Raw genomic sequence first — 25,553 nt, forward strand, 5'->3', positions numbered from 1 at the left:
AATTTCGTAACTGAATTCTCTCAAGTTCAGTAAAGTTCGCTCCTTTGAAATCTCTGAAGATAGATATTACTGTTGCTTCCCATGCATCTCATTTTTTCAATTATTTTATACACTCTCCTTTTTTCAGTTCTCACCCACACCCTCTCTCTCTCTTCATTGCATCATCGCCGTCATCTTGCTGTCATTGTTGTTGTTAGTGTGGTGTTGATGTGTGGGTCGTGTTGATTTTTGATATGGGTTTGCAATTTGGGTTTGTTGTGGCAGGGTGTCTTAACATTGGATCATTGCTATTATTGTCAATCTAGTTGTGGGTGGTTTTGGTGGCCGTCGATCTAACCGTGGATGGTTACGGTGGTCGTTGATTAGTTGGGTTTGTTGTTGGGTTAGTAATGGTGTAATTTGGGTTTGTTGCTCGTTGCAAGTGGGGACCATGATGATGACGTGGTGTCGAGTCCTGGAGAAATTATAAGATTCTCATGGTGGATAAGTGACGTGGTCTACCATTCTATTAAAAGATTCCCATTTGTTTAAAATTACTGAATCAGTAATTAGTTTTTGTTTTAATTTTTTTTTTAACTTAGCAATTTTAAATAAGTGAGAATTTTTTAGTGGAGCGGTTGACCACGTTACTTGTCCACCAGAGGACCATATAATTTCTCTGAGACCTGGGTGTAGTTAATGATAAGTTGGGTTTATTTTTTTTGGTTTGTAAAAGAAAATTTATTATTTTAATGTTGTGCATTGTAAAAATGAAGAATATAGGATATGGGGAATGTTGTAAAAGAGTGGTTATGTAAAGTGTATATATATTGAGAAGATTATGTAAAGTAAAGTAAATAAAGTGTCTTTTGAAGATGCAAAATTCATGTAAAAATGAAGAAACCAATGGAAAAGCTCTAATAACGAAAAAAATATATATATTGTCATTTGATGGCTTGTCCATAGTATAGAAAATAAATTTTCAAATATGAAACTGAGGTTTCAAGTGTGTAGTGCAAATTTTGTAAGGAGGAAAAAAAAAAAATCATGGACATGTTATTTTATTAGGATCAATTAAGTGGCACAATAATTTTGTGTTAAAAATAAGTCTAACAACTTGTTGGACTCAAATAAAAGCACAAATTTTACCCAAAAAAAAAAAAAAAATCATTTTAAACCCACATGTTTATGTATCATATTATATGTATGATTTTATAATGTGATACAATATGCACTACTATATCTATGATTCGTTAATACTTTTGATACACTTTTACATGTACATAAAACTTTACAACATCGCGTATGGTATAATGTTGACACCCCCTCCCTCCCTTTTTATCTTGATCACTTACTTTTTATCAAATAATGTATGGTTGTAACTTGTGTATATCGTTAAATCTAAATATTTAATTTATCTTGCCAACAGGACAGTTTACAATTCATGATTATTTTACACTCATATCTTCTTCTTCTTCTTTTTTTTTTTGTGGAGAAACATATCTTTTCTTTTTGGTTCAAAAGCCCATTATCTATTTAATAATGATTTGAGGATTAAAAATCAACCCGACAACTATCATGAAATGGACATAGTAAAGTTAATAGACCAAAAAAATTGGAACTTCAATAATGTGGATTAGGCGTAAAAGAACTTTTAAAATAAGGTTCGCGGGTACTTTTTTTTGGGTCTCAAGTAGAGGCTTGAGATTCATATAATTGAAGTTCAAAAGAGACATCAAGATGTGCGTGCCTTAGATTAGCTAAATTACATCTTTTCTCCACAAAAAAAGAAGCCATTTACATATAAGTTAATTAATTCCCAGCATGTACCAAACAAATATAATGACACTCGATTTGCTTTCTTGTTGCGTATGTGAGTGTAATAGCATGGTGTTTGAGTTTTGCAAATAGAACTACCTCTCTTCTGAAGTCGCCAACAAGCCATATTAAGTTGATTTTCGCTGCAATATCATCATCTATATACCAAACTTTAAAGCACGCGCATACACACACAAACTGAATTTTATAATTTCTTGTGTAGTCAAGAAATTTATTCATAATTATGAAGGACAAATTAAGTATAAAGAATAATTCTATCTTGTCTAACAATCCTTATTTGATTGTAAATTTTAAATCCATTTAATCTTTATGAGAGTTATCATATGTCAGACCGTGAGCTGTATCATTCCACCTTAAAACCAATTGGTGATGAGGAAGACACTCTCAAATTTTTTATAGCCTTTGACATCACTCCACGCGAGCCTTTTTTAGAGTGATTGTAAAGAGTCAATTTGTGGTCTCCCAACAAATTTACAAGACAGAAAATTTGAACACACTTGATTGACCATGGAGAAGGGGCAGAACTAGAAATTTTTTCTTGGAGGGGCTAACCCCTTTTTTTTGTTAGGCTATATCTTTAAAAATGTTTAGTAGTTATAGGTAATATAAAGGATTTTTTTAAAAAAAAAAATTGGGGGCCTTGGCCCGCACCCTTGGCTATAGTTCCGCCCCTACTATGGAAAATTTTAAAATTGTGAAGGTGGGACAAACATATGGAATCCTACGGTTCAATTTGTCATGTACTCTAATATTTTGCTTTCTTAATTACATTGTATAAAGTTTTCTTCAAGGCATGGATGATAGGAAAACGTGCATGTTTGTATATATTGGGCTGTAAAAAACAAATGTTTGTGCTTGATAGAGGAGAAAATTATGCTAAACATGCATATTATATATATTGACAACTTAAAACACACGAAAGATAGGAAGGACATTACTGCTTTTGAAGGATTTTAGTTGTAGGAAAGACATTCTTCTACAGCACCAATTTAATGCTCAATAGCAAGACATGTAACCCTCTATAATATATATATATATATATATATATATGAATATCAACGTTGGTAACCACATTTCATATTCTTTTGGATGTAACATTTGTTGCTCCTCTTCCCAAGAAGAAAACTGCTTGACTTTTTATATATGCTGCGGGCCAACACAACACAACACTCACCAAAGGCACGAAAGGTGTGACTGTTACACATGGAGCTCACGTGGAAAGAACGGAACTGACTCTAATAATGGATTTTACAGGTCAAAAGCCAAGTTTAAGAGATTTGTGTTGTGCGTACCTTTTCTTTTCGATGGCCTATCTCACACTTTAGTGACAAAGGAATCAGAATATAGAATAAACTAGGAATACGATTTCATCTTATATTGTGATTGATTTATTAAAAAAAAAAAAAATTTACTTCATAAGAGTCTTATAACTTAATTAACACTTTTTACTATTTTTAATGGAAACATATATTATTCAAAGCCTCTCTTATTCATTATAATTATGAATAATAAAATTTTTATTTTTTATTTTTTATTTTTTATTTTTTTATTATTTTTTATACTTTTGCAACATGTTTTAGGCACAGATGTTATAAATGGATCTTATGTATGCATTGCAGTAATTATTTCTTTCCCTTGACAAACCCTCCTAGCTAGCTAGCACTTGAGAACCAAGTAAACTCTGAATAGTTATGGAACCAAGATTATGGTTGAGAATGGGATTACAGATCAATGATTCATTGATCATAATCTATCATCCCATAATTCTTCAAGCTTATAGATATCTGAAAACTCACTTAGTGTATAAAACACTTGTGAATGTTTAGACCCCCAAAAACAAATTTTCCAAAGCAAGCTTATATTCAAACAATATATGTGCGGAAGATGAAATATAAGCGATACTCAAATTATCAAACTACTCTAAGCCATTAATTAATCACAACCAACAAAAATTAAAAGCTAAGAGTAAGGGAAAGAGAGATGCAAATACAAGATAACACCAGCACGTGTTATCGAAGAGGAAACCGAAAAATTCGGCGAAAAATCCCTCCATCGCCCTTCAAGCGGTAAATAATCCACTAAAAAATTAGTTGGGATACATGAATAACAATAGACTTTCCAAGCCTAATCTATCCAATGCACCTAAGCCCTTCAAGCTTCTTGCTCCAATAAGGTTATGCCGAACCGTGTCTTCTCTAGCTTATCAGATCCTGCAATTAGCCCATTGCATCAACCAATATGAATTGGTTCTCTCTTGAGCTGCTTCCCAAACATCAAGAACCTTCTCACTACTCTGAATTTAGTGAGGTAAGGATTTGGTTTATAATCCTCTCATGGGTATGACAATGGAGAGGGTGAGAGTAGAGGAATTTGGAGAATCAAGTGTATAAGATTGTGTATGAATCGATCTTGTTTTTCTCTAGGGTTTCTCTCTCAAAATTCTCTCTAGAAGCTCTCTACATTTTGTGGGTATAAGGGTATTTATAGTAGGGTATGAGATGGAATGTGAAAAGTTAGTTTTCAGCAAAATAAGGTGCACTAGCGACTCACTTCGCGACTGGGATGAGTCGTAAGTTCCAGTTGCTAGTTACCAGACTAGGCCAGACTGTACTTTTTGTCCTATAGTGATCCAGCTAGCCTAACTCTTCAACTTCCTGCATGCTTCACATGTGTGCTTCATTTTGGTGAGTTACCACTCGCGAGTCAGTTGCGAGTTCTAGCCGTGAGTTATTTCTTGTTGCACACTCTTGATCAAATTTTTACTCTCTCACACACAACCCTTACATTATACCCACCTAAAAACAAGGTTTCTAAATGCTGAATTACAAGCAAATTTGGCACGGAATAAAGCCAACACATAGTTGAATAAATTCAACTTTACAATCTTCCCCTTTGGCTATTCCATGACAAAACCCTAAAACATACTCTAGACTTATAAATGTGAGTTGGGAATAGTTGTCCAAACTCACTCACATCTAATTCTAGATTTGTGAAGCTCTTGAACCATATGAACAAGTCTCTTGAAAAAAATATTACAAAACGCACTCATCAAGTTCATTGTAAGAGGAAAACTTAGAATGCATATGCAGCAAGCACAATACGATCAAGCAAGTATGAATATGATAATGAAGCATAACTTGACCATACAAGAACAATCACTATAAATAGTGACTACAATGAACATTCACACGGTGAATGAACATCCGGACATGCAAGCAAATAAACTCATGATCAATGCAAAGTATCATTTGCATGTCCAACATTGAACCAATGCAAGAACACTAAAGCAATAAATATTAGGTTTAAATTGCATTAAGGATACAAGATCCAACAAGGGCATAAGAGTACTAAAGAAAATGCAAGACATTAACTAAAAGTACTAAGTTTCATAAGTAAGGGTACATAAGAGCATAGTCTAAATAGCTAAAAAATCCAAGTATCCATAACACAAAGTATCCAAGCATTTTAAAACCAAAGTACTAAAAACATAGAGTATTAAAATAAAGTGCTATGAAAACCATAATAAAAACCATAAACCATAGTCTAAAACCAACTAGCAACCAATGCTATTTACTCCCCCTCGATATAAGCTCCCCCTTGAGAGCAACCATACTACTCCCCCTTTTTGACAGGAATGGCCAAAGGGCTAAGACTAGTGAATAAAGCTGTCAAACTTGGCTATTAACACGTTGATTTGCCCTAGATAGCTACAAGTCTGTTGGAATGCTCATCTGCTACATCCCGAAGACCATCAATTCTCTTAAGCATGATCTGAAAAGCATCAGGAGGAATTGATAACAAAGATGATGCTCCTTTCCTACCTAGACCACCTCCATGTCTTGGAAGAAGTTGTTGTCCTCCCACTTCAGTTTCTGTATTAGTAGGAGGTGCTTTTTCAGTCTCTTCAGCATATTCATCTCCAGGAATTCAAATCCTACTTCTTAGGATTGTTTGAGTGTTGATGGAAGGAAATGGAATCATTAGGCTTATGTGTTATGGAGTCTCCACACCATGTTCATGAAGAATCCTCATTATAAGATTTGGGACAACAAGCTTTGATCTTGGGGTTTTCTTTGTGGACTCTGCAATGATGTTGTACAAGTGTGCACTAATGTCAATGTAGGTGGTCTCGCGAAGCTCCATGAGGAATATGGCTCTAGCATTGTTGATGGTTGACAACTTCTTGATTGGATACAAGTTGAACATCATGATATATGCTAGATATCTCAAATCCGGGGGAAAGGAGGTTGTGTTGAGGTTTCTTCCTTCCATATGGCCACCAATGCGATGTTGTACAAATTCTAGAGAGACTATTCTATCCTTGAATGGAGCGAACCCATCATGATCTTGTTCATCAAGTCCAAGTATAGCATCAATGTCCTCAACGTCAAGAGTGAATGCACGACCTCTAACCCAACACGCTATGTGATCCTCTTTGAGTGATGCATTAGCGTATAATTCTCTGATAAAAGGTTCACAAATTCCGGGGAATTCGCCAAGAAGTTTATCCCAACCCCGTCCTTCGAAACACCTAGGAATGAAGGAATCCTTAAGATCAGCAAGATGCACGTGTCTCTCTTGAATGATTGGAGCTATTTTGAATTGAAGAGCATATCTCTCAAAGTGTTGAGGGGAACAAAATAAGCTGCTATCATGGTGCTTTCTCTTGTTACCATGTTAAGCAACAGTTTTTCAGGGAGCCATCTACAAAACATAGCAACAAATACCACAAAAAACAGAGCATAATGAACGGTAACAAACTTGGTTAGACACAAGTTAGTACCAAAAACATAAACTATGAATTAAACCCTAAAAATTGAAATTTGAAGAGCAATTAAAAAAAATGACATAAGAAGATGCTAAACATCAAAGCATGATATAATCATGGCATTAGTCACTCAACATGTCAAAGATTGTATGTGTGCGCATCATATAAAAAAAATGTGCATATAAGAGGCATGAAAACATGCAAGGGGCAAAGTGTGAAACACATAACCATTAGTTGTTCCAAACATGGAAACATGATTATCCCCAAATTTTGCACTTAACGGAGTCCAAAATTACACAAAAAAAAAAAAAAAAATCTAAATAGACATTTTATCAACAAAATGGTATGCACACCACAACACAAAACATTGTATAATGCATGAGCATATAGTAGAATCATGTAAAACAAGCATTATACCATCATTCTTAACAAAACCCATATATCAATTTCATCAAAAGCAACAAAAACTCATATTCATCAACAATATTTCAAAATCTCAACAAAAACAACAAATCCATGAAATATAATGCTTTAAACTTAAAATAAAGTAAAAAGGAGTGAAAGCTCATACATTTTCTTGGATTTGGAGTGAAGATTGAAGAGAAAAATGGAGGTTTTTGGAGTGAAATGGCGGTTTTGAGAGATGGAGAGGCGGAGAAGATAAAGAGACAAGCACGTGATGCGAGGGAAATTGAAAAGTTTTGAAAAAACTATCTGATGGTTAACTTTATTTTTGCAAAACATGCATTTTTGCCAACTCAACTGACTCGCAAATGAGTTGCCAAAATCCCTTGTACCCAGATTTTGAAAAATTTCTCTAAGTCTTTTTCGCGACGCGACTAGGACTTTTACTCGCTAGTGAGTCACGAAAGCCTCTGGATGAACTCGCTACTCACGAATGAGTCACCAAAAATCCTTAAACCCAAATTTTGAAAAAAATTTCTAAGTCTTTTTTGCAACTGAGACTTTCACTCGCCAATGAGTCGCAAAACCCTCAGGTTGAGCTTGCGACTTGAGCTTGAAACTTGCGACTTGCAAGTGAGTTGGCAAAATGCAAAGTTGCAAATTTTTAGATTTTTGAGAAAATTTTCAAATCAAAATACATTCCAAAAACAACTAAAATACTCAAAAAAATTTTGGGTTTGATCAACAGATGCTTGAGTATGTACATCACATTTAATCAAGTACATTCACACAAATGAATAAGGCATTCATTGAATATAGATATATGTGATGTGGGTGGGTATCAAATATGAGATAGTCTTTAGTCTAATGTGAAGTTTCAATGATCGATTCAACCATGTCATGCACAACTAGCACTAAGTAGAGTGACCTATCTGAATGGTAGAAATGAACATATATGACCTCCCACATAAACTTGATTACATTGAGTTAGAAGCTTTTCATTTGGCTTCTTTTCTTTTGATCAATTTAATCTTTACATCTCTTTTTGAGATCGATGCCTGAAATTTTTTATATTTCAATTTGATGAGTAAGCCTTTGGCTTTTGGCACCATACATTTTAAATATATATCGCTTTTCTTTTTTCCTAGTCAAATACTAGTTTATGCGATGACTTTTTCAGCTCATTATCTCTTTTCGAGATTTGACATTGGTTGAACTTTTAAGCAAAAAAAAAAAAAAAAGGAGTGGGAAGAGATATAGGCAAAAGTCTATACATGTCTCAAGATCAACAAAACTATTGACTAATTATTCATGACAAGTTTGAAGATCTATTTACAACAATCACATAGATGTCAAGATGTTTCCCACAAAGATACAAGTGCATAGAGAACAAACTAAGCTCATTAATGCATAAAGCTACTAATACGGAGGCACAAGGCTAAATATGCATGTGACAATGCACAACACCGCCGATCAAACTTTTTAGATTTTATACTTTTTATATGTTTTTGGATTTTTGACACAAAGCAAGTAAAGAATGATAAAAAACAACTAACAACCAAAGCATTTAAATAACAAAAACAATAAAAGCATTCTACCAACAAAGTAGTGTGTGCTTTACTCAATTAAGAACAATTCAAGATAGATATGTAAAATACATAGCACACATGAGTTTCAAGGAATGGTATTGATATCGATGGTCTTACGAAGCGATTCGAACAGAGGACCATTGAGAGGTTTGGTGAAGATGTCTGCCTTTTGGTTGTCCATGTGAATGAATTCAAGACATACAATTTTATCTGCCACCAAATCACGGATGAAGTGATAGCGAATTTCTATGTGCTTGGACTTTGAGTGCTGAACAAGATTCTTAGAAAGATTTATGGCACTAGTGTTGTCATAGAACATACTCATCGTTTCTTGAGGAATCCCATAGTCATGAAGAAGTTTTTTCATTCAAAGAAGTTAAGTACAACAACTCCCAGCAACTATATACTCGACTTCAGCTGTAGATAGAGATACCCAGTTCTGCTTCTTACTCATCCATGATACAAGATTGTTTTCGAGATAGAAATATCCGCCCAAAGTGCTCTTTTGGTCATCAACACTTCCTGCCCAATCCGCATCTGAGTAACCAGCTAGATAATCATTAGAGTCTTTTGAGTACCACAGACCATACTTGGGAGTGCCATTAATATAGCGTATGATTTCTATCATAGCCGTCAAGTGACACTTCTTAGGAGCTACTTGATAATGAGCACATACTCTCACACTAAAAGCAATGTCTGGCTTGCTAGCAACGAGATAAAGGAGACTCCTAATGATGCTTCTATACAAAGTTGGACATCCTTCTACCCTAGAAGAATCAAGACTGAGCCTGGTAGATGAACTTATGGGAGTGGAGGCATGCTTTTTGGAATCTAGTCCAAACTTCTTGACAAGATTTCTTGCATATTTTTCTTGAGAGATAAATATACCATCCTTCCTTTGTTTAACTTGAAAACCCAAGAAAAATGTAAGTTTCCCCACCATACTCATTTTGAATTCCCTCTTCATTTCTTTAGAAAATTATATAGCACGGGCGTCTATAGTGGCTCTAAACACTATGTCATCAACATACACTTAAGTTACAAGAAGATAGTTTTTATCTTTCTTCACAAACAAGGTCGGGTCGACATACCTTATTTGAAATCCTCTATCCAAGAGATAATTTGTAAGCCAATCATACTATGCTCTAGGTGCTTGTTTCAATCCATAGAGTGCCAGGTTCAACCGATCGAGAGAACAAGTTTGACCAATCAAAATACGGGTCTGCAGAATTTTAATTAAGCTCATCAGCCCGTTAAGCCCATTAAGTGATTAGGGTTTCAGATATATTTCACATAATATTTAAAGGAAACCCTAAGGCACGTTTTATGGAGACTTTGGAGGTGCTCTTGTGAGATCTAAAAGATATTGTGCCTTCCTCTTTTAAAGTTACCACTGGAAATCATTCTTATACCATTAGAACTGGTAGATCTGAAGTTGCTGCAATAAGATCATACATAGCTGATGATTTAAACCTTCAAGGGTGATCTTGAAGTCACAAATTGAAGAGTTTGTGTTGCTAAACTTTTGAGTGGGATCTTAAAGTCACAAACGTGGGTGTTTGTGTGGTGCAAATCCAAGGGAGAAGGAGTTTGTGGATTCGAAGCTTGCACGTGATCGTGTCAGTAAGTTACTACTGGAGGTAGCAATAGATTTAAGGTTAAATCTTATTGTAAAAGCTTCAATTCTTTATAGTGGATTTGGTTTACCTTGAGGATAGCTAGGTTAATTCCTCCCCAGTTTTTATTTTTTATTTATCTTGAAACAGTTCATTTCATTGGTTTTCCTAGGTAATCATATCGTTGTCTTATTTATTTTTCCGCACTGCATGATATGATTTATTATTGTTTAACCTAGATTTGAATAATAAATCTAAATGTCAACTTTAATAATTAATTAGGTTAAAAAATCTGAGTGTTCAGGGTCTAAACAAATAAACAAGTGGTATTAGAGCGGGTTCACTTTGATTGGATTAACGTCTTAAGTGAGATCCTTGATCCCTGCTGTCATGGATAATTTTAAGTGTCTCTCTACTCATATTTGTGATGATTTGAATAAAAATGACACTGATGTTTCTGTTGATCTTATTGATGCTGTAGAAATTGTGTTCAATTACTATCTACATATCACATTTTTTGTATTTTCTACACTTACTAGTTGCACACACTATACGCAAATCTTTGCTAAATTTTGTACATATGATTGTGTGTTAACTAATCTGGTCATCTTTAATTGCATATGAACTGATGTGTAAATACAAATTTTTGTTTTTGGTTAGGAATTTAAAAAAAAAAAATTGTTTAGACGTTTAACTCTTGTGGTTTTAACTTCTTGATTCATTTTGATGTTTGCATTTAAGAGGCATCATGTTTTTAAAACTCTCTTGGATCATGTTCATTTGCATTGAGTCATTAAAACTGCTTTCAAGTTGTTTTTTTGCATAAAATTTCTAGATTTTTAAGTTTTAAAAATTTTCACTGTTTCAACTGATTGAAGATTACCCTCAACCGATCAAAATTGTTTAGGTTTTAAAGAAAAAACTCTTTGCTTGATTTGATTGATGTCTGATCGATGCTCAACCGATCAAAAATTTCCAGAAGTTTTTTTGATTGATGTTCGATTCCTTTCGACCGATCAAAATTGGAAAATTTTCAGTTTTTAGTTTATTTACCTATCAGTCTTTTCATGCATCATTTGTGATAGGATTCACATGCATTGCATTGTTTTTTTATTTTTATTTTTTTTTATCAGTCTTGCATTTTTGCAATCATATCTCTCATAGATTGGTTTCACACACAACACGCATATACTTTGCTAAATTGGGTACTCAACTTGATTTAAAAATTGATTGATTAATTTTAAATTCTGTACATTTTAGTACATGCTATTTTTTTTTGATGTGTGAACTACTGAAAATTGGGAATTTTTTTTGAGATATGATGGATGATAAATGTGCAAACATTTTCTCTACTCTTGAGGTTGATTTGAGTTTTCAAAATACCTTGACACATTAAAAAACAAAAAAAAATTTACATGCTGAATTTTTATATCATTGAGATCTATATTGAATAGTCTTAACTGATTTTACATGGAATTTTTGCATGCATTTTTTTATGGGTCACATAGTGTCAAGTTTGCATATATTGAAAGAGAGAATATTTGTATTCATGTGTATCCTCAACTTATTTTTAAGTTAGGTTTGTGTTGCATTAGTTTTCCCCACCTCCTTAATGTTCCCCAAAACTTCTTGTGTTTTTCCTTTTTTTATAGGGGGAGAAATTTATATTAATATATATATTATATATATATATATATATATATATATATATATATATATATATATATATATATACCTATGTTGTTTTTAGGGGGAATTGTTGCTCTTTATAGGGGAAGTTGCCTTTATTTTCTATATAGTTGAATTTTTTTGTGTTTCCTTGATTCTCTATTTTCTCTTATTCTCTATTATGTATGTTTACTGTCTACCTTCTGATTGGGTTGTTTTTGTCAATATGTGACCTAAAGGGGGAGAAATAGATGAAATTTTTGGAAAATTTTTTTAACTGTTTTTATTTAGGGGGAGTTGAAATTGTTTTGAAAAGGGGGGAAAATAAAAGTTTTTATTTTTTATTTTATTTTATTTTTTATGTATCTAACTTAGGGGGAGAGTTAGTTTACATGTTAGTTATTTGCTGTTATTGCATATTTGTTATTTATTATTTATTTGTCTTTATTTCCACATATGCGTTGATGTGCTCTTTTGGGTGTTTCAGGAAAGACATGTACATTCTGATCAAGATCTTGTGTCTCTTCTGTAACTTTTAGGTTTGAAGTTTTAGATTGGGATTTGTGATGTAATTGGGCATTTTATTGTAACTAGGTTGTTCTTGTATTTGAGCATTTCATTATGTATGTAAGTTTTGTCAAAGATCGCTAAAGGGGGAGATTGTTAGGTTCTAAAACTTTAGAACAATTGGGAAACCGTAAGTAAAAACTTATTTAGATATAGATCTTAGAGTCTATAGAATTTATTAGACAATGCTCAGGGTGTTGCAAGTCAGAATACAACAAAAGAAAGTGACAGAAACAAGAATTCAGAAACTTGCTAGGTTTGACCAATTGAGAGAACAAGTTTGACCGATCGAAACACGGGTTTGTAGAATTTTAATTAAGTCCATTAGTCCGTTAAGCCCATTAAGTGATTAAGGTTTCAGATCTATTTCACATATTATTTAAAGGAAATCCTAAGCCACGTTTTATAGAGACTTTGGAGGTACTCTTGTGAGATCTAAAAAGTATTGTGCCTTCCTCTTTCAAAGTCACTACCAGAAATCATTCTCATACCATTAGAACCGGTAGATCTGAAGTTGCTGGAACAAGATCATAGATAGCTGATGATTTAAACCTTCAAGGGTGGTCTTGAAGTCACAAATTGGAGAGTTTGAGTTGCTAAACCTTTGAGTGGGATCTCAATGTCACAAACATGGGTGTTTGGGTGGTGTAAATCCAATAGAGAAGGAGTTTGTATATTTAGAGCTTGTACGTGGTCGTGTTAGTAAGTTATTACTGGAGGTAACAATAGATTTATGGTTAAATTTTATTGTTAGAACTTCAATTCTCTATATTGGATTTCTTTTACCTTGAGGATAGCTAAGTCAAATCCCCATCAGATTTTTTAACTTGAAACGGTTCGTTTCATTGGTTTTTTTAGGTAATCATATCGTTGTCTTATTTATTTTTCCGCATTGCATGATATGATTTATTACTGTATAACCTAGATCTGAATAATAAACTTGAGTGTCAACTTGGTGAATTTATTAGGTTAAACAATCTAAATGTTTAGGGGTCTAAACAAAAAAACAATCTCTTTCAAAAAACATTCTTGTAGATGTCAAATGTGTAACTTCTCAAGATGCATGGTTAACTTTAAAATATATGTTCACCTTTCAAACCATGCAAATTTACTATGAGCTTGCCACCTTAAAGAAGTGGAGCCTATCCATAATAGATTACTTTCATAAATTCACTAGCCTTACTACATTGATAGCAATTGATCAATCTCTAAATGATTTTGAGTTAGTCTCCTTTCTCTCCTTTCTTTTTGCAGGTCTTGGTTTGGATTATGATTCATTTGTCACTTCAGTCACAACAAAGAGTTGATTATCTCTCTTGAGGACCTATATAGACATCTTTTAGCCCATGAACTCATACTTGAACAAAATAAATTAATCTTTTGAGGAGCATACAAAACATTGTTTAAAAGAAAAGGGATGTGGGTGTAGAGAGTTGATTGTTCCAATGTGCTTGACAAGTACGCTCGTACCATTACCAACTTGAATCTGATTTGAACTTGTATATTCCTTGGCGCATGAATGTTCAAATTTATTAGATTTGATGTAAGATGATGAGTTGGCCCAGGGTCATGATACCAGTTGAGATGATGTAGCTTGCTGAGTGGTGAGAAAGGCTTCCATGTTGGATGAAGGGTCACATCATATTATATATAATAAAAGTTGGGCTTAGACGCCGTGGTTGCGCCATGTGTCTTCACCAAATTGTAGAAATTTTAATAGATTTTTGAAAAATAAATATAATTTTTTTTTGTTCTTATCTTTTTTTCCTATAATTTCTAAGTTGATAAAAATTTTAATTTGAAATCACTTCTTTAGATAAAGTTTGATAGACACAAAAACTTGATAATTTAATATCAACTTAACCTCTTCTCATCTATTAAGAAAAAAAATATATATTCTTAAGCTTCACACTTTCATAAATTTTTATAGATATATATTTTTTGTTCTTATCTTCTTAAATTGCATGATTTTTTTTTTTAGAAGATAAGAACAAAAAAATATATTGAAGAAAAAATATATTAGTACATAATGACATATTGCATCAAATTGATTATAGGAAACAACAAAAAGAGGGGCTAACAATGGAAATGAAGCAATTGAAGAAAAAAATCTGTGCCGAAGTAAAGAAAAGAAAGATTGTGAAGAAGTAAGTACAATTGCACAAATAAATATTATTTGGTTCTTTTTTAAAACTTCACACTATTTTTATTTTCCTTAAGAAGAAAATAACTTTTGTATTTTTTCTGTTTTGCAAAGAAATAAAAAAAGAGAAAGTGGAGGACCAAATAGAAGTGTTAGACGATTAGAGAACATATAAAATATTTAAATGAAAGACTAATTTCATATTTAGAGTTTTAGATTGTTTTCATTTTAGAATGATTTGAGTTTGGAAAAATTTACTTTTAAGCTATTGTATATACGCTAATTCAGTTAATAGATTTTATTTCGGATAGGTTGACTTAGTTTATTGTACATGTTTTCGGTGTTGCACTCTTTTTTTAACAAATGTGTTAATGTGCTAATTTTCTTTCATAAAAAAATGTGCTAAAAAGAAGGAAGGATTTTGATGAATATTACACAAGACTTCTTGCTGAGATTTCTTAATTGGAAGCAAGGTTTCAAGAGGTAAAGGATCATGCAACTCTCTTATTTTTTAATTATACAAAATTCAATTATTTTTTAGATTTAAAAAAAATAGATATATTTTTTTTTATCTTATTTACACAGAGAGAGAGAGAGATTTCATTAATAATTGTTATACTATTTTTACAATTTGCCATAGTTTTTAAAATATTTTATAGTTTTTTTAAAAAAAAAAAAAATGCCCAACTTGAACTTACATAATATTCATTTTAATTGTTATTCAATTTAATTATATTATCAAAATACCATGTGGCTTCACCAAATTGCAAAAATTTTATTAAAATTTTAGATTTTTAAAGAACTAAAAAAGAATAGTATACTATCAGGACTCTAATTCATTTTTATCATTAAATTAAATTAGATTAACATTATTTTTTTATTTGTTAGGATATATTTCTTAAATTAAGGGATAATATTGAACATACAAAAATTTAATTTAGATAATATTTATCATCTAATTAACATTGTTTTATTTGTTAGGATATATTTATTAAATTAGGGGATAATATTTAACATTCAAAAATTTAATTTAGATAATATTTATCATCTAAATTTTCTAAATTTTAATATTATTAAATTAACATTATTTTATCAGAATATCAAGCTACAAAACTTGATTATTAAGGGATAAGCACAATCCAAATTCTTCAAGAGGTAATTAATATAAATCTATCCCAATAAATAGTATATATCTCCAATAATTTGATAAACTCTATCTATTCTAAAAAACAGTATATATCTCCATTAATTTGATAATTTCTACATTAATAACATTTAATATATATATATATATATATATATAAATATCAAAATTCCTTATAGCTATCAACCACGTTCTCTTTCTCTCTCTCTTTTTTTTTTTTTAAATTTTTTTTATATGTTACGTTATGTTGAATCAGCTTTTTTTTATTTTTTATTTATTCTATTCATATGACTTTTTTTTAATTCCAATTTTTATGGGATAAAAACAAACACATTGATTAGATATCTTTAATTTCAATTAGATTTAAATGAATTATATTTTAAATGGAACTCCACCAATATATATAACCCTATATATCCTTTTTGGAGTGAAACTTATTTCAATATGTGAATGCATAAATCCTATGACAATGCAGGTATGCATTCTTTCTTCTTTTATTATTATTATTTTCATTTTGTTTATTTTCTTTAGTGTTATTATTGGTTTTTGTCTTCATGTGATTTTAATTAATGAATTCAAAACATTCGAAAACATTGTCAAGTTTCTAAAGGCTCCTTCTTCATTTTTGTATTTTGTTTTTATTAAATTGATTAGGTTTTGTGTATTGGTTGCCTTTTGTTTAAATTAATTTTCTTAGCTTTGATCTAATTTATATGCTTAGGGTTAGGGTCTTAGAATTAATGAATAAATATGGTTAGAATTAATAGATTAATTTTAACAATTTTCTTATTTGATTTTAATGTTACATCAAATTATCAAGATGTTCTACACGTGTATTCTTGAATTATCAACTTAAATTTTAATTTATAATATTATCAAGATTATATTAATTTTAGATTTATCAATTGTTTAGTACTTTTTTTTAAAATAATTATCAATTTAAAATTCAATTTGGAATTATCAATTTAATTTAGTTTTAGGAAGAAATCTTACCTCTTATTTTAGTGAGATAATTATTTACACTTGATAATTTTTTCTTTTATATATATTGAATCTATTAAAATATATAATTATTTATACATTTATTTTATAAGTTTTTTCATAAAACCGTGCAACGCACGGGCCTATAACTAGTTAATAGGAATTTTTAAAACGATGATAGAAGTTAAAGGCAACATGAATAGATTTATTGCGGTGGGCAAGTGTTAGAAGTGGAGGAAGAAGCTCCATGACCATACACTATACCTTAGGAGTTTCTAGACTAGGTCTAGTTGGGCCTGAGTAGGGAGTCCCTTGGCTAGTGGAGGAAAAGTTTTGATTGCAACCACCTCAACCTCCACAAAAGGAATTGCCTTTGGCAGCAACATTAACTCTTGCAAGAGAAAATCAATGGAGGAATTGATTTTGTTTAAGTTTGAGTTTATGAGTTAAAAAATGTCCACATAGGTTCTTGAGAGAGAAAGGACTAACTTTTATTGTGATTGAAGTTACAAATGAACCATATATAATCCGAACCCAGATTTGGTAAAAGAATGGAGACTAACTCAAAATCATTTAGAGGTTGATTAGTTGCTACCAGATTGTAACAATGCTAGTGAATTTGTGAAATTAATAAGCCATGGATAGGTTAGCCCTTCTGTCAGGGATTATGCTAACAGTGAATATGTATGGTTTAAGCTCTGGATTGAGTGGTGAACATGAGTTCTAGAGCCAACCAAACATCTTAACAAGTTACATACATTTGACTACATCTACAAGAATTCTTTCTAAAGAGACAAGATGGAATGCACTTTGGATGATTTGGTCCAGATCTAAGTACCATTTTGTTAGAGTGACTGGCTTTGGAATGACATTGGTTTTACCATTTAATTGAGTGGTGAATGGTGTAACCTGATGGACTTGGTTTTGAATTGCTCCCTTATGTATGGATAACTTTTTCTTCTCATAAAAGATAATATTATCTCTGGTGAGCTTTTCAAATGATGTACAAGCATGAAAGATGTGGGTGAGGTGTTTGAATATTAGAATAAGTGATATTGGTTATAATGGATGCAAAGGAGGCTGTCTTGGACCATTGGTTAAAAGTGCTCGTCAAGTTTGGCTAGATTCCATGTAAAATATGTGTTGATGCTCATTTTGGAAGCCCAATAGTAGGAAGAAGCCCAACAATATGGACATAAAAGAGTTGGTGGACTGATAGAAAAACCATTAAACCCGAATGACAGGAACAATGGATCATAGGCCCATAAAGTAAATAAATGGGCATTGAGGAAAGCAAATGAGCCTAAAGGAGTCTAGAGAGAGAAGTAGTAAACCTATGGGCATTATGTGATGTAGAAAAGTAAGAATGGGCCACAGCAAGCCCGAAGTGATGAAGTAAGAAAGTAAGGGGTTGATGAAAAGCCCATGAGCCCGAAGGATGAAGGATAAGGTAATTGGGTCGGGGAAGCCCAAAAGAGTTAGTAAAAGCCTATAGAAATGCAGAATTAGAAAATGGGCTGAGGATGCCCAAGGAAAGCGAATGGGCCAACGATGCCCAAGGAGGAAGAAATGGCCAAAGGAGCTCACAAGCAATGTAATGGGCCAAGAAAGTCCAAAGTAACACGATGTAAAAATCCAATGACCATATTGGGTCATTGTAACCAATTGAGAGATGAACATGCAATAGGCCTAAAAGAGGCCCAGCAAGCACGGGTCAAATAACACCGTGGCAGGAATAGCAAAGTTGTATGACAAGAATGGCAGCAAGATTACGGAAAGAGCAAAGAATGGACTAAAGAGAGGAAAACCCACAATCATGCAAGGCCTAGCCCTTGAAAGGAGCAAGCTAATAAAGAATGGAGAATTAGAAAATAGTTCACGCCATAAGAGGTCAAGGATGAGCGGCAGAACGCACAGATGAACCTCCAGACCATAGCAAAAGCATGAGTAGCGGATAAGCTTTTGGACGGAAATGGAGCACGCGCAAGGCCTAGGCACCACCAACCTGTACCCAGCCAATACAGGGGTGGTGGGTCATGGGTCAGAGGTAAGAAAGGGTATATGTTAGGACATATGTGAATCATGTTAGCAACATATGTGTTTAATGCTTCAAGGAACAAGGTTTCAAGTTCAAGTATTAAAGCCATGCAAGTTTGTCCAAAAATCAAGTGAAGAAGTGCTTGATTTTAAAACTCTATAACTAGCTCGACAGCTAGTATCTATCGAGGTTTAAAAGGCTGTTTAAGCTCAATGCTTGACAGTTGCTCAATAGATAGGGTACCTATCGAGATTTATGAAAATCAATTTTTTAGATCTAATTTCACTCCAATCCATGTATAGATGTTTGGGCTTTCTTTTCTTACAACCCTAAACTTATATAAGGATTGTTTTAAGGGCCGTCTCAGCTGATGTACCTCAATGCAAAAGTTTATTGAGGAAATCCCCAAAGGAATTCTTCCTTCCGAGCCTAAAGATGTTCAAGAACTTTTTTATCAAGAGCCCGCATCTCCAAGTACGCCCGGCAGTCCAAGTGTTGTAGAAGGTTTTACAGACATACTTACTTCACCTGATTTTGAATCCCATGAAGAGAAAGGACCTTCCTCAAAGATCAAATTGAATCATCCTCCTGAAGTTATTGTGGGAAACATGAATGAACTTACACTAAGGAAGTGTACATTTGAAAAATATGTTGCTAACTTTGTATCCTATTCTTATTATTTGTCACAGGTTAAACCCGCTAAAGTTGAGGAAGCTCTTCAGGATGAAAGATGGGTTGAAGCTATGCATGATGAACTGCTTCAGTTTCAAAGGAATGATGTTTGGATTCTAGTACCTAGACTGGAGGGGTGAGCACATCATTGGCACAAAGTGGATATTTCTCAATAAGACTGATGAGGAGGGTAATGTGATCCACAACAAGGCTCATCTTGTAGCTCAAGGATACTTTCAAATGGAAGGAGTAGACTATGATGAGACATTTGCTCCAATAGCTCGTATGGAGTCCATTAGAATTCTCCTAACCCTGACATGTCACTTGAAGTTCAAGTTTTACCAAATGGATGTAAAGACTGCTTTCTTGAATGGGTTCCTTAAGGAAGATGTTTATGTGGCTCAACCAAAAGGATTCATTGATCTACACTTTTCGGATCATGTGTTATACCTCAAGAAGGCACTTTATGGTTTAAAGTAAGTCTCTAGAGCTTGGTATGATCGGCTCACACAATACTTGGTGTCACATGGGTTCACAAGAGAAAAAGCTGACCAAACTCTCTTCATAAAAAGGGAAGATGGCGAGTTAATAATTGCTCAAGTCTATGTTGATGATATCATCTTTGGGTCGACTAAGGATGAACTTGCTCATAGTTTCTCAAAACTTATGTAGGCCGAGTTTGAGATGAGCATGATTAGAGAGTTAACTCACTTCCTTGGTTTGCAGATCCCTCAACAAGAGTTAAGTATATTCTTATCTCAATCTAAATATGCTAAAAATCTTGTGAAAAAGTTTGGTTTGAAATCTGTTAGCTCTGATAGAACCCCTATGGGCCCAAATGTTAAACTCACTGTTGATTCGTTGGGCAAAAGTGTTGATTCATCTCTTTATAGAAGTGTGATAGGTAGTCTTCTTTACCTTACTACTAGTAGACCTGACATTAGTTACAGTGTGGGAGTGTGTGCTAGATATCAAGCTAATCCCAAAGAGTCTCATATGATTGCTTTGAAAAGAATCATAAAGTATGTCAAAACCACTGCTGACTTCAGTGTGTGGTACAACAAGGACACAAATGACGCTGATTAGGCTGTGAATGATGATGATAGAAAGAGTAGATAGGGGGGTTGTTTTTATGTGGATAATAATCTTGTCTCCTAGATGAGCAAAAAACAGAACTCCATCTCATTATCCACTGCAGAGGCTGAGTACATCGTTGTCGGTAGCTGTTGCACCCAACTTCTATGGATGCAAAAACTTCTCCTTAATTACGGTATTCGTCAAGAGCATCTTACCATCTACTGTGACAATACCAGTGCCATAAACATCTCTAAGAATCCGGTTCAACATTCTTGAACTAAACACATAGAGATTAGACATTACTTCATTCAGGAGCTTGTCGAAGATGGTACTTTTACTCTTGAGTTCATTCACACTGATGATCAGAAGGCTGATTTGTTCACCAAACCTCTTGATAGCAAACGGTTTGAATTCCTTTGCCAAAACATTGGTGTTATCTCCATGGATTGATCTCTTTTTTTCCTCCTCCTTTCTCATGCATTTGCATATAGTTTTATGCATTGCTTTCTTTAACATGTTTTTGTTTGTTTATTTTTTTTTCAGTTTTACTTTATTTTGCTTTTCATAAAAATAAAATAAAAATTGAAAAATCAGAAAAATGCAAAAACGGTGTGTATTTGTGTACATTGGTACTTGTGTACCTTGGATGGCTATTGAAACAAAGTTTTCTAAATTTTGTATCTTTTGTAGCTTAGATGAGCATCTCTATGCACAACTAAGCAAGTGAGCTTTGTGGCTCATGTTTGTGATGAGTAAGATTAAGTAATCTCTTGTACTTAACACTCGTATCACTTTTTTTGACTGGAAAGACTAGAAAATCCTAAGAGAAAAGCATAAATAACTATCTCACCACTGTTGCCCGCCAATCATGAAATGACATCTGTATACTTCGGCATAGCAAAAGTGCAATGTCAAAAGCTTAACATCATTGGTATTTCTTTTCTCTCTCTTATATGCCCATTTATGGTTTGCTTAAAAGAAAATATGCAAAGAAAAATAAAAGCAAAAAGAATCAAAATACTTTATATATGATTGCAAGCATGTCTTCCAAGAAATGTGGGAGTTATAGGATGTACCTCGAAAGTAATAGTCCCCATTAAATAGTTATGATTGTGTGTGAGTTAAAGTGATTTTCTCATATCTCAAATCATCATAACGTGCAAACACTTATGCAATCTTGCGATGTTTTTTACACATAACACGCAATTTTCTTTGCTACTCTTGATACATGTGCAAGTACAGAGTGATTTGGCCATTACAAGGAATACATGTGTTAATGTATGCTCTCTAAACTGTATTAACTTGTTTTTGAAATATAAAATTAGTTAGACTTGTTTAGTGTGTGTTTTGGATCTAAATGCTTGACATTTTTTTGATGAGAGATGTTTTTGAGAGCTTAAAATGTTGATGAACCAAGGAGCTTCGTGAACTTCATCTTGTTGATGAACTGAAGAACTTTGCAGCCAACATCCTTCTCTAGTTGGTGTGTAAGTCGTGTATTGGGATCCGTCCATCGAATTGGTTAGTCACGTACTGGAAGCCGTGCATTGGAAGGAGAGATTGTCACTACAGAACAAGTCCAATTGGGTATTAAGGTAAGGGTTCAATTGTAGATTGGTATAAGGTATTGAGATTCCTTTACTTGAAACTGCTTGTTGTGATAATAGTGAATTCTTGAGAGTGGTGACCTTAAAATCAGCTGGTGGGGTTTTTGCCGTGTAGGTTTTCCCCATTCATATATAAATCACCATGTCAATTTATTTTCCGTTGCATTTTAATTTAGTTGGTGATTTGTTTGTGCTACCACGCTTATTGCATGCAAATTGGATTAATTGATTAACCTGACTAATTAATTGGTTAATTCAACACAAAGGGGTCAATACATTCTTGGCCTATCGGTATGGTCTGGCAGTGGGGAGAAGGGAAAGCCTATTCTGGGATTCCTACTCAGATTATTTTAGGGGAGATGTCCTGCTGGGATGACATACCACCCAAAAGAAGGAATGATGAGTTGGAACCACTAGGTGCTTGCCATGAGGGATAACAAGAGAGAATACCCACACTATGGTGGATAAGAATGCCTCAATGAATAAGAAAACAAAACAACCTTTTTTGTCTGGTAATGGGGAGTGGCACAATCAGCATAGGTAAGTGGTGGTAGCTGGGTAGCTAACAAACTAGTGGATAGTCGGGAAGGACACCCAAATCCAGACAAAAGTAGTTAAAGACTAAAATGGTAAAAACTAGTCACGGTAGGCAATATATAAAGGGCCCTCGCCGTGCATAGTATCATCATCCAACAGTAGCAATCACTAGGAGAGAATCACAACACCACCTTCACCATAACACTACACAAGTAAGCACTAAGAAAGAAAGAATAGGAGTGAGGAAAGAATCAAAATAACAAAATAGAGAGAAAAGAGAAAGAAGAGAAATAGAGAGTGTAGAATTTCAGGCATGCACCAATAGGCTAATCTCTTCTCTCCCTCTAAAAGCTTACCCTCTGTTGAGGATAAAGAATTTGCTTAGGCATAAGCCATTCAAGTCCATTCCTTCAAAGTGGATAACTTCCACAGTAGGATTCTCCTGCGAGGTTGTCCATGTTGAGGAAGTGGTTCCCTCCTTGGTAATAGTCTTGTAGCATAGTTGAACACGGCAGACTAACCTTTTCCTTTTGATTTCACTATTTATTGAAATTATTTCCTTTCTTGCCTTTGCAATTTCACTTATAACGTGTTTTTTATATCGTTTTTTTCCTACTTTACTTAAGGATTCCTTATTTATTTTGTCTAACGGAAAGCGTATTGCCTTCATTGTCATACTGTATGTGTCTGCCATAACTCTTCTGTAACAATTTCGCCTGTCATGGGCATGTGACCAAAATTTCGGCAAACAGGGCATAGTTTGTGCACAAGCTGGATCAAGGTGAGTTGCAATTGGACCAGTCCCAACTCTCTTATCTAGAACACTTGGGTCTCAATATAGCAGGAGACAGTCCAGCCCAAAAACACAAAAGGCCCACCACAATATGTAAACTTGAATTTGAACTTTTGCTTCATTTTTACAATGCGGAGGCTATTGTATTTATAATAGGATTGGTAACAATTGTTGATAGATATGTACACAACACAATACTATCATATAAGATTAGCTTTATCTATTCTAAGTTTATCACTTCCAGATAGAATTCTATCTTGCAGCTTTGTACGTAGTCTTGTAGAGGATGGACACGCATAGCCCTACTTATCCTTTATTATTAATGTCTTACGAAGCATATGTTAAGGCAATTCATTATTAACGCCTTCACAACTTCATAATCGTAATAAAAACCTCTTATTATCCCAAGCCTTATGGTTGACGTAATTACTACTACCTTTAAAATATTTAGATTTTTTGCAATGACTTGTTAATGAGTATTATATATTTCCATTTCTTAACACCTCCCTTATTTTACCTTCTCAAATTGATATATTACTTCTCCATTCAATAAAAGTGTACTCTTTCATCTGGAACCCAGCATTCTTTTTCTTAAATTTTGTAGTATTTAATTTAAATTTAAATTAAATAAAAAAGCCGGAGTGATTGTTCCTCTCGCGGCTAGGGTTTTGGGTGACTCTTCCCACGGCTAGGGTTTAGGGTTTTCTCATCCCATGCGTGTAGAATTTTGTACCTAACCTAGTTTAGGTTTTCTGTTCCCTTCAACCTTTAGCGTTTGATAGGATGGTGGGGGCTGGTGGTTTGTTGTGCGATAGTTGGTCCTGTTGTTGCTTTGGTTCCGTATCACCTATGGCTGGCCTTGAAGATTTGAGGTCACGGTTTTCTTTAATAGAGGAAGAAGAGGGCGGAGTAGAGGTGGCCCATCATGAACCAGTAGTAGTACACTGGTTGGCTGGCAAGTTTTTCACTAAGCGCACTCTGAATGTCGATGCGGTGGCCCGTACATTTAAGCCGTTGTGGAAACCTGCTGGTGAACTTAAGATTCGAGATATTGGAGAGAGTATCCTGCTGTTTGAGTTTGAAGATGTTCTTGACCTGGAGAGGGTGCTGGAATATGAGCCATGGTCATTCGACAAGAGTTTGGTGGTTTTCAAAAAGGTGGCTGATGTGGAGTCTATCCCTTTCTTAGAGTTTGATCATATCACATTTTGGGTGCAAATCCATAACGTGCCTGAGAAAAGCTTGAACCATGAAACCGGTGAAACCATTGGTAAAAAAATAGGCTCAGTGATCCAGGTTGCCGATACAGAGGATGATGGAGCCGGTGGAGAGTTTTTGCGAGTCCGAGTTGCGGTTGACATAACAAAACCTCTTCCACGTTACTGTAAGTTATGGGCTGAAGGAAAACACATTGGCTGGGTTGGCATCCGTTATGAACGGTTACCTAACTTTTGTTATTGGTGTGGACGGGTTTCGCATGGTGAGAGGGATTGTGAGGTGCGGCTAAGAGGGAAAGGGAAATTGAAAAGAGAGGATCAACAGTACGGAGAGTGGATGCGGGCTAAACAGGTTCGACAGACGCGGAAGTCTGTGGCTGTGATCTCAGGTAGCTCTCGCAGCAAAGCACCTTGGAGTAGAAAATTTACATCTTCATCAGGCAAGGGTGATGGACAAGCTGCTGATAATTTTTTAGCATCCTCTAGACATGGTTCAAAGGGTGGTGCGGCTTCAAAAATGAGGGTAGAGCAGCATAACTTTGAGAAGGGTGGTCCTAAGTTACGAAAAGATGATTATTCAAAGGGTAAAGATCAGGGTCACAGTGATGGGATTGAAGGCCATAGTGTGTGCTATTCCTCTCAAATTGAAAGGGGGGTGGTGGATTTGACACTAAAGGAAGGAAATAGTGGTGGTAATAGCTCTGCTAGTGGAATGAAGATTCGGCCAAGTCCTCTAGAGGATTGTACTAATCATAGTGTAGTGAAGTCTGTTCCTCTAAGAACATGGAAGAAAATTGCTCGTCTAAGTCAGCTGTCTAATGTAGACAAGCAGTTGAGTAACTTGGAGCGACGCCCTGAGATAGATCCTGAGGAAGTTACTTTGAATAAAAGGCAACGTATGGATTTTTCGTAC

Source organism: Quercus lobata, chromosome 7 (assembly GCF_001633185.2).
Source record: "Quercus lobata isolate SW786 chromosome 7, ValleyOak3.0 Primary Assembly, whole genome shotgun sequence".
Classification (NCBI taxonomy): domain Eukaryota; kingdom Viridiplantae; phylum Streptophyta; class Magnoliopsida; order Fagales; family Fagaceae; genus Quercus; species Quercus lobata.